Raw genomic sequence first — 10570 nt, 5'->3', positions numbered from 1 at the left:
GGGCATTATTTACAAGCACACATAATTTACCTATGCTATTTGGCAAAGCAACTTCGAAAAAGAAAGTGAATGAATAAATACTTCATAACTGCTGGTAGAACAGACTGGCTCCTGTAATGAAGAAAAGATTTATGTCACCTTATTTCAGCCCAAATAGCAGCAGCCTCTGCTTGTCTCAGCCCAGTGCTTCTATTTAAATGTTACTTTCATATATTATGTGGCATTAATTTAACTATAGCTCATTAAGGCAGAATGAAATGGTTAAATTAACTTATCAACCCATAATGATGATGAATGAGGTATTAATTCAGATACAAGCTGGGCAATTTGCAAGTTTACGCATTCTGATGGTTCTCAAATAACATTTTGAATAGCGGGTCAGCGCCTCAATCAATTACATAAGCATGTAAAGTCGGTCTCTCGGAAAAAAATCCTTTTTCATGCATATGCATTAAAACATGTTCGCAATTATCCTCGGAAATTGCCTTCATTGGATTAAGCAGCAGCCTTGGACGCGGGTTCTGATCTTTCCTGCGCTTTTATTAAAGCTCTGAGCAGCTCTGGCAATAATAGAGCAGATAGGATGTTTGTTTAAAGAGTGTTTACCAAAGAAAGAGGCAGGCCGTGAGCACGGGCGTTTGATAAACAGAGACCCACCTCCTCGAGAGAGGCTCCCATTAATCGTTCGCCAGCGACTGGAGAGCCGTCTCCATCTAGCCACAACTCCACTTGTGCTTCCCCTAGACGTAATTAATTACGGTTCTTAAAGAGAGTCTTCGGATAAGCATCCTCTGACGGACCGTGAGATGTGATTACGGCCAAGATCTTACCGATTGGCCTCACCCCTTCTCCACACCTCCCTTTTGCCCCCCAAAACACACACCTCCAATCAGGGCAAGTGGATGGAAGGTGTCTCCTGGGCGAGAACGTGTGGGAAGCGCTTCCCACTGGATAGGAGGAGACGGGTTGAGATCTTCAGGGTGGGAATGTGGTCAGGGAATGTGAATGTGCCTGTTTATTGTTGTATTAAACTCTCCCAAACGCTTCTACAGTGCTCTGCACACAGTAAGCGCTCCATAAATAGCTCCATAAATAAATACATATCTGTAATTTAATTCATCTGTATTGATGTCCGTCTCTCCCCCTGTAGAATGTAAGAATGTAAGCTCGTTACAGATATGTACATATCTGTAATTTAATTCATCTGTATTGATGTCCGCCTCCCCCCCCCCCCCCGTAGAATGTAAGCTCGTTATGAGCAGGGAGTGTCACTGTTTATTGTTGTATCGCACTTTTCCAAATGCTTAGTACAGAGAGCAGGGCACACAGTAAGCGCTCAATAAATACGATTGAATGAATGAATAAATGAATGAACTGGCCCTGGTGATCAAAGGAAGGAGCCCGACCCAGCTGTCCGGCCGGGGAAGGTGATCGAAGGAGCTGGCCTCCAAATCCCATGTAAGAGAGGAGATAAAAGAGTCCCCAACTTCACCCGAGCTATGAGTGTCTAACGGGATACTGAATGTGGATAATTTAGGGCGGACAGACCCAACAATAAACAAAAAATAAACAAAAACAAAAGCCTAAACACTCTGCAATGGACGGAACATAGGGGAAGGGACCGAGGCGCTTTCATTTTTTTGGCCTGAATTTTCCAAGCTGTTCACTTTGATTGGCGCCCTATGCATAAGCGCACAACTCTTCACTCTGTGATGCAAACACAGGCCCTGAGGCTTTGGCCGGTCGGGGATCTCGGCATGGATTGTATCTGATCTGGGGGCGACCTACTCCTCTAATAACCCCCAACTCCGTCATCTTGTTCATCCTCCTCACTCTCTGTGCCCTTCTGCGAGCTCTACGGAGATTTTTGTAGGATGCCCGACCCTGAGGATCCACTCACCTTCGAAAAATTTGAAAGATCGTTTCTATCATAGCTGTTCCTTTCCCCAAGGAGAATTGGGGGCCACAATTCCTCCCTTTTCTGGCAATCCACTGCTCTCTCATTCCCTTCGTTAGGGTGAATAACCTGAACAAAAATCCCCTTTCCCTCAGGACAGAGTTGCTTGCTGGGACGAGTTGGGGGTGAGAGGGATAAATTGGGTGGATAGTGGGGTCCGAACCCCATGTAAACCCTCAGGGAGGAGATGGTTGCCAGCTGAAGGCAAGGTCAGAGATTGCGACAGGGAGAGTTTAAATTGCCCCGAGGGAGCGTTCCGCCCTGAAAGACTTCCTGAATTTTGTCCAGATCGAAATCAGCACTTGAACTTTGAATGTTTCCAACGAAGATGAAGCCCTTCAAAGTCACTCAGGGAACGAGCTAGAAATAAACAGGGAATGATCCTTTTAACAGGCCCAAAACGAGCGAAGGCTTCTGCGGGAGAGCGTTTTCAGCAAATGGCAAAGGCAAGCGTTCTAGGGAGTGGGAAGTCTTCACAGAGAGAGAAGAGTCCAGATTAGGTAACCTGGACCTGGCCTCTCTCTTCAAAGACCAGCCAGAGGGGGTGTGGGAGAGAAAGGAAAAGGGGTGTGAAAAGGAGGGGAAAGGGGTAAAATCTGGCGATGGAAAGGGATTAAGGGGGCGGGTCGGGCGGGGAGATAGAGAGGGAGGCGGGAATTAGGAGAAGATTCTATAGGAGGCGGAAGCCCTGATCCAGATAACCTCCCCTCACTCGCCCTAATGAAGTGATCTGAGCCGGGGATCGTAGGCGATTATTTTTAGAAGCCCTTGGAAAGCTCCAAAGGGCTGTGGTGAACATAACGCCTCGGCTTAAAGGAAATCCGCGAGAAACAGCGAGCAGTCACTGGCTGGCGAGAAGCAAGGAGGGGGGAGAGGGAGGAGAAGAAGTAGGGTTGATGGGGAGAAGGAGGAAGAGGAGAGAAGTGGGGAGGTGGAGGGAAAGCGGGGGGTACGGAAGGGCAGATTTGTCACGGCTCAGCTGGGAAGGAGCCAGCTAACCGAGTTTGGATTGGCTTCTGCCCCTCTGAGCCTCCTGGTGGGTCTAAGAGAAGAAGGCGAGGGGAGAATGAAACAAACGAGTTAAAAGATATGTGGTTTTCCAGCGCGTTTGTCAAGGGGTCCTGGGCCCGTTACAAAATTTTGTGGTTTAGCGGACTTGGGGATGAATTTCCAAATTTGAGGGGGCAGTGCGGAAGGAAGTAAACCACAAAGGAAAGCACCGGGACTTTGGCTCCAATAGGAAAATGGCAATGGACCAGTAGGAGAGGGAGGAGAGGAGAGAGAAATAGAAAGAGAGAGTGGGGGGAGAGGGAGAGAAAAAGAAGGAGAGAATGAGGGAGAGAGAGAGAGAAGGAAGGAGAGAGAGACAGAAAAAGAGAGAGTGAGGGAGAGAGGGAGAGAAAAAGAGGGAGAGAAGGGGAAAAGGAGCTACTGCCCAAGGGTAGCAAGGGTAGGGAGGTGAGGGGAGGGCAGGGCCAAGAGCAAATCCTGCTCAGGGTCTCGCTACTCCTGTTACCAGATGTGGAGTTACACTGCCAGAGGGGTGGGTTGCCCTCGGACCCTTGACATGGAGAAGCAGCAAGGGCCTGGAAGTCAGAAGGACCCGGGTTCTGATCCCGACTCTGCCACTCGTCCGCTGTGTGACCTTGGACAAGACATTTAACTTCCCTGTGCCTCAGTTACCTCATCTGTAAAATAGGGAATAAAGACTGTGAGCCCCACTTGGACAGGGAATGTATCCGATCGGATAAACTTGTATCTGCCCCAGCTTTTAGTACAGGGCCTGGCACATAGTTAAGAGCTCTGATGTATACCATTTAAAAAAGGAGGGACAAAAAGTCACCAAGCCCCAAATACCCCAGTAGGGAATCAATGTGTGCTTGTGGCAAGAGTACAGACCTAGGAGTAAGAAGTTCTAATCCCGATCCGCCACTTACCTGCTACGTGACCTTGGTCAAGTCACTTCTACTAAGACTGTGAACCCCATGTAAGACCTGTTTTTTTGATGTCTACCTCAGTGCTTGATAATTAGCAAGCTCTTAACAAGTATTATTATTATTATTTCTGTCCTATTGAATCTCTCTCTTCTCGGCCCCCATTCATTCATTCAATAGTATGCATTGAGGTTCTGCTGTGTGCTGAGTACCGAACTAGACGCTTGGGAGAGTACAATACAGATGGAAGACACTATCCCTGACCTCAAAGAGCTTACAGTGTAGTGGCGGAGACAAATATTAAAATATATTATAGGTAGGAGAAGCAACCTAATATATGGATTAATGAAAGACTCGGTCTCTGAACTCAGTAAGCTTTCAAAGCAATGGGGAGACGGACACGGATTGTAGATACACGCAGTAGGAGAAGGAAGAAAGTGCGTATAGTAACAATTAGCAGCAAGAGAAGGAAAAATGAATAAATAATGGAGTACAGAATGTAAATAGATATACTGAATATACAAGGACATAAGTACATAAAGTGATCCGACCAGCCACAGTAGAAATGAGTTGAGGAATGTTCCTTTGCGGTATTGCGTTTTCAAATAGCCGTTAGGGATGGAGAGAGTTGTGACATGTCGGATTTGAAGGGAAAGGGAACTCCGGGCAGGGAGAAGGGCGGGACAATAGATCGGGGAAGAGAGAACCATGAATGAGCTACACTGCTTAGGTTAGCTTGGGAGGTAGCTCGTGATGAAAGCTAATAAAGAAGGAGAGAATTTGTGGAGAACCTAGAAACTAGTGGTTAGAGTCTTTCATTTGGCGAGGAGGGAAAAGTGTAGTAGCATCAGACGTTTTTGAGGAGAGCAGTGATTAGCTCTGATCGACATTTTAGGAAGGTGATCCTAGCAGCAGAGTGTGGGATAGACTGAAGACGGGAGAGGCTGGAGACTGGCAGTTGAGAGGAAGCAAGGGAGAGGAGGGACCGCAGGACCACTTCGGTGAAGTACGGCGTTTTGGACAAGTTTCCAAGCCCCAAAGAGATGCTGAGGAGAGAACATTGGTCTCCCCGCCTCGCGCCCTTCTCCTACACACTCATGTACACATATATAGACGTAGACACACACACACATTCATATTTACACCTGCGCCCTTCCAGGGCCTCCTACAGGTTGGGAGAGATCCGGGCTACTTCGGGGAAACAAGATAAACTGTTGAGGGACTACAGATGTCCTATCCAATTTCAAATCAAAACAAAACAAAAATCATTATTTCTCTAAAGCAAAACTCTATACCTTGGGACAGGGGTGCCGGCCATTAGATTAGCCCTGCTCGTCCCTGCACCACACTTCCGGACTGCACGCATGCGAAAGGGTTCCCGCAGGTCATTGTCGGATTCCGCGTAATTCTTCTGACAGCTTGAGGTAACTGTGGCAAAGAGAAGTGAAGTGACTTGTCCAAGGTCACACAGCAGACAAGTGGCAGAGGCAGGATTAGGACGCAGGACGCAGACCTGTACTCTAACCATTAGACCATGCCGCTTTACGCTGACTCCCTTGAGCATAAGTACTACTACTAATATTTATTCACTACTAATTCATCCCCTCCTTCCTCCTTTCTTTTTCTCCTCTCCTCTCTCCCTGGGATCCAGGGCAAATGCATTACAAACCTTTAAGGGGCGGGGAGGCTGAAGGGCTCAGTTTTGAGGATCCAGGAGGGAGGGGCGTTCTGGACTCTGTGAGTGTGTGTGTGTGAGCATGTATGTGCGTGTATTGGGGGTGGGAGAGGAGGCTGTGAAAGGATCCAGAGTGAGCATCCTGGGGAGTATCTGAGAGCGTGTTTGCGTGTGAATGAGTGTGCATGTGAGCTTGCTTGTATGTGTTCGTGGTGTGTGTGTGTGTGTGTGTGTCTGTACACGCGCACACGTGTACCAAGAGGCCAACTCTAGGACTATAATGCAGAGGGGGAGGCCGAGGCCTCGAGTGGTGCTTTCCAGAGCAGCGCTGTAAGAGGGCCGGGGAGAGCTGTGGAACGGGCCCGTCCCTCGGAGCCCACCTCGTCCAGCAGGACGGCCACTTGTCCAGCGGTGACAGTGAAGGATCCGGGGCAGCCCCCATCCCACTCGGATTCCGGCCTTAGAGGAAGACAGACAGGCGGGGTTCGGGGTGCAGCTGGATCCCTGGAAAGGCTGAACGGGAAAAGGGAGTGGGACGAGTCCCTACTGTGCCCAAGGAGTAAGGATCAGGAGTCCTGGTTCTGGCGTTCGTTGGGGACCTCGGGCGCCTAAGGGCTAGGAAGGATGGGGACGCGTTATCAGAGGCGTCGGCGTTAGTGCTCCGAGACCAGCATTGAGAGGCGGGGCCAGACTTGGGAGGCGAGGAGGCGTCTGGCTTAATAATAATAATGATGATGATGATGTTATTTGTTACGCGCTTACGATGTGCCAAGCACTGTACTAAGCGCTGGGGTGCATACAAGTAAATTAGGTTGGACACAGTCCTTGTCCTAAGTAGGGCTCCCAATCTCAATCCCCATTTTACAGATGAGGTACTGAGGCACCGAAAAGTGAAGTGACTTGCCCAAGGCTGCACAGCAGACAAATGCAGAGAAGGGATTAGAAGCCATTACCTTCTAACTCCCAGGGCCGTGCTCTACCCATTAAGCCACGCTGCCTGGGTTCCTGGGGAATGATCGTGGGCAAGGTTGGGCAGAACTATTGCCCCATGGGAACCCCACCCCCCACCCCAAGGAAGGTGACAACCTTCGGGACTCCGGAAGAGGCGGCCCTTTTTTTTTCCTGTATTCTTTAACTACCATCCCTGTCCCACATGGGGCTCACAGTCTAAGTAGGATGGAGAATAGGTACTGAATCCTCATTTTATTGTTGAGGAAACTGAGGCCCAGAGAAGCGAAAAGACTTGCCCAAAGTCACATAGCAGGCAAGGAACAGTGAAGGGATTAGAACCCAGGTCCTCTGGCTCCGAGGATCGTGCTCTTACCACTAAACCACGCAGGCAGGGCCGGGCCAAGGGTTTGGTGGGAAGCTGATTATAGTGGGAGGTGGGACGCCCACTCCCGTTGGGATCTCGGGAGATCCCAAGGGTCTCCTGAGTTTCCCATGAGGATTTCTGGGCTGTAGCACACTCCTTGTCCCCGCTTCAAGCTTCTGGGCCTTGACTTGCTCCTCCTGTTTGTCAGCCCAGCTCCATCACAGCCTCTTTCATTAGTGTTCAGTTGAGTTCCGCAGGCACAGATGTCTAAGAGAGGACATGGCACCTCAGTGGTCGAGGAGTGCCTCACCACACTGCCCGTCAGGAGGCTTCGCTGATCACCCAGAAACCTCTCCCAAACCAGCAGTGAACCTAAGTAGATGAAGCACGAACCTGGGAGTCAGAAGGACCTGGGTTCTAATCCCAGTTCTGCCACTTGTCTGTTGTGTGACCTTAGGTAAGTCACTTTACTTCTCTGTCCTTCAGTTACCTTTTCTGTAAAATGGGGATTATGACCATGAGCATCATGTGGGACTAGGACCATGTCCAACCTGATTAGCTTTTAACTATCCCAGAGCTAGTGCCTGGCACATAGAAAAATGGTCTGCACATAAAAAGTATTTATTCATTCAAATACTACTGAATGAATAATAAGCCCTTAACTAATACCGTAAAAACAAAAACCAAACAAAAACCAACCAAAAACTCAACAACTCGGGATAATCAATGGTCTTGGCCTGGATTCTCCCAGCTCTTGAAACATCAGCTCCGCGGCGATTAAGACACATTCGTTCCAGAAAAGCAGCGTGGCTTAGTGGAAAGAGCACGGGCTTGGGAGTCAGATGACGTGGGTTCTAATACCGACTCTGCCACTTGCTTGCTGTGTGACCTTGGGTAAGTCACTTAACTTCTCTGGGTCTCAGTTCCCTCATCTGTAAAATGGGCATTAAGACTGTGAGCCCCCCGTGGGACAACCTGTTTAGCTTGTATCTACCTCTGTGTTTTAGAAAAGTGCTTGGCACATAGTAAGCGCTTAACAAATACCATAATTATCATGGAAGCTTAAGGCAAGTCTTCCGCAGGTTCTGTGTGGATTCCTGACAAGAACACGGGCCTGGCCAGTGAGGAAGCTCGGCTTGTGCTTTGGCCCGTTTCGACGGGATTTCCCTCTCGTGGCTTGGGTGGGAAAGGGGGCGGTGTAAGGAGATGCTATTAGGAGGACGAAAAGAAAACAGTCCCTGTCCTGACTCTTCCCTCCCCCTTTTCTCTGCCTCCCCCTTCTTGTCTCCCCTCTCTTTCATGGGCAAACAAACCAACAGGAAAGTCGCCCTCCGCCCGGGGCTGGAAGGCTGGGGGCGGGGAGGGGGCGTTGCAGGAGTTTCCCTGCGGTTTATATACAGTAGTTTAGGCCCGTTAGGTCCGGTTTCCCGTCTGGCTTTCAATGTACAGTGACAGGAGACAATAAAAAACCACTCCAGGCATCCCGCAAAGCTGCCAGCAGACCAGGACAGGCCCGGAAGAAGGCTAAACCCTGGCGTCCCCCCTCCCCTACCAATTCCCCCCCCCGACACACACACACACACACACACACGCATACTGCAACCCGCGTTAAAGGAAGATTTCAATGATTCAACGCTGCCTGACTAAGATGTGGGGGACGTATTGGAGGATTGGGGGCACTTTCCAGCGGAAAAAAAAAAGCTTTATCAAGAGTTCCCACCCCCGAGCTCCCCCCGCACACTCCCCCACCAGTCGGCATTGCTTGGGGAAAAAGAAAAGCTTCTCAGTCTTTTCCCCCAGGGCCTCTTAAGCGTCCAGAGACGCTGGGAGAATGAGATTCCCCTCGCCCCAGCTCTATTTCAGTGCCCGGGAAGATTGATTGCTCGCCGCGCCCAACAGGACGTTAAAGGCCCCGAGTGGGCTGAGCTCCCGGGGAACGAGTGGGATCTCTATCCCGATCCTGATGCATCCCAAGTTCCCCACCATGCCAAGACGGAGCTTTCCAGCGTTTTGTCCGTTACCCCTTTCCCCACTCTTTTCCGTAAAAGGGTGGGAGGTAGACACCCGGTGTGAGGAATAGACTCCTGTGGGTAACCGGAGAGTGACCGCAGAATCCGAACTGGGAGGGACTGGGGATGTTGACATCATCATCATTATCATTGTCACTAACATCATCATCATCGTCATCATCATCATCCTACTTGTTGAGTGTTCATTTTGTGACAAACATTCTAGTAGGCGCTGGAGAGGATACCAGATAAGCAGAGAGGACAGAATCCCTTTGGGCTCACAGGGAGGGAGAACAGGTATTGAACCCCCATTTTACAGATGAGGAAGCTGAGACACAGAGGGGCACAGGGGAGGGAGTGGGATGGGAAACCTTCCAACAGAAGGGCCTTAGAAGAGACTCCAAGCTCCAGGCTGGAGGAGAAATAGGCCCTTTAGAGATCGATTCCTTCTCCAGTGAGCCCAATCTACTTCAAATGATCATATGAAACGTACAGGTTGAAGACTCCCACCTAGATGAACACTGTTTTTCCCGAGGACCATGATTTGGAAGATAATGTTTTCTGAGCTTTCCTAGGACTAGTCGAGGGGCAATGAGGAGGTCACTAACTTATAGCTAAAGTGGGCTAGAAACACAAAGGAAGCTCCTACTTAACTGTAGTTTTTCTTGACTTTGAAAAGAATACCAAATGACTCCCCTACAATTATTTCCATTCTAATTTCACTTTGTCCTGTTTATTTTGTTCACATGGGAACGCTGCTTTGACTTTCTCCCTAAGTGCTATCCGCCTTCGGGCGATGTTGTAGAGGAGGGTATTTCCTCCCAGACAAATAATTCAACGAGAGGAAGCTGTGCACACATCTGCCTTCTCTTTCTCCCTCCTTCTCCCCATTTCACTCCCCACTCTTTTCTCCTTCTCCTCCATGCTGGAAAGTGCTCGGAGGAACAAAAATTTAGCTTTTCTTTTTTGTCTATTTTGCTCAAGAAACTCAAAAAGGTGGTAAATCAGGAATAAAGGGCCAAAATTAAGAAAGAAAAAACAAATGAAAGAGCAACTCAGAGTGCAGATAGACACTTCAAATGTGCAGGGCAGATTTATGCGGCCTTGTGTTGCTGAGAGAATAGAAAAGAAATCTATTAAGCTTGTCAGAGAAGTTGCCTTAAAATTCACCAGGATGAGTTGGGGTTCACAAGGCTAGAATCAGAGGAACATCAAAGATGAACTTTTTCATTATGTTTCAGATGGTTCCATTCAAACAGATTTCTATTTCTTATATACATTCTTTGCTCTTTGAAAAATATCAGGTCTCAGAGATAAATTGGTGGGATAAAATCTATTGTTATACTATATTGGAAGAATATCAACTTTAAAAATGGTGCTTAAAACACATTGAAGTTTGTTTCAAAAATATGAAAAATAAAATCATATTAAATGATAAAATGGAATCCCCTTGATGGATAATATTCACTCAAAAATCACATTCTGGTTAACATTCTTGAATTTTCTAAAAAACAACTAATTAAATCAAATTATCTCTCTATTTTCCAAGCAATTTTTTATTTAAAAGCAAAGTTAACTCAGAACATTTAATCTCCTTTATTCATATTTCCTTTAAACACAAAGGAAACATGACTTACTGTTTAATTCAATAGGCCACCTCACCTCTAGTTAATTTTATAA

Source organism: Ornithorhynchus anatinus, chromosome 9, assembly GCF_004115215.2.
Source record: "Ornithorhynchus anatinus isolate Pmale09 chromosome 9, mOrnAna1.pri.v4, whole genome shotgun sequence".
In the NCBI taxonomy this organism is placed as follows: domain Eukaryota; kingdom Metazoa; phylum Chordata; class Mammalia; order Monotremata; family Ornithorhynchidae; genus Ornithorhynchus; species Ornithorhynchus anatinus.
The sequence above is the reverse complement of the archived record's forward strand: the minus strand, read 5'-3'. Positions refer to the sequence as shown.